This window comes from Penaeus monodon, chromosome 24, assembly GCF_015228065.2.
Source record: "Penaeus monodon isolate SGIC_2016 chromosome 24, NSTDA_Pmon_1, whole genome shotgun sequence".
Lineage (NCBI taxonomy): Eukaryota > Metazoa > Arthropoda > Malacostraca > Decapoda > Penaeidae > Penaeus > Penaeus monodon.
Window position 1 is genome coordinate 13,641,027 of NC_051409.1, and position 219 is coordinate 13,641,245.

Below are 219 nucleotides of genomic sequence, written 5' to 3' on the forward strand. Positions count from 1 at the left end.
TCTCTCTCACACACACATATCCATAATTCTTTCTCTCTAAACAATAAACAATTTTAGTACACACGAGAAGCGGAACAGATAACATGAAAAAGAACAGAAAAAAGACAGGTGTTGTACTATTGCATACATGACAGACAACGATTTACGCACAACCAGACGTGTGCGCGAGTTAAAGGGGGAGCAAAGGCAGAGTACTCCCCAACAAGTCTTGTGTACTAA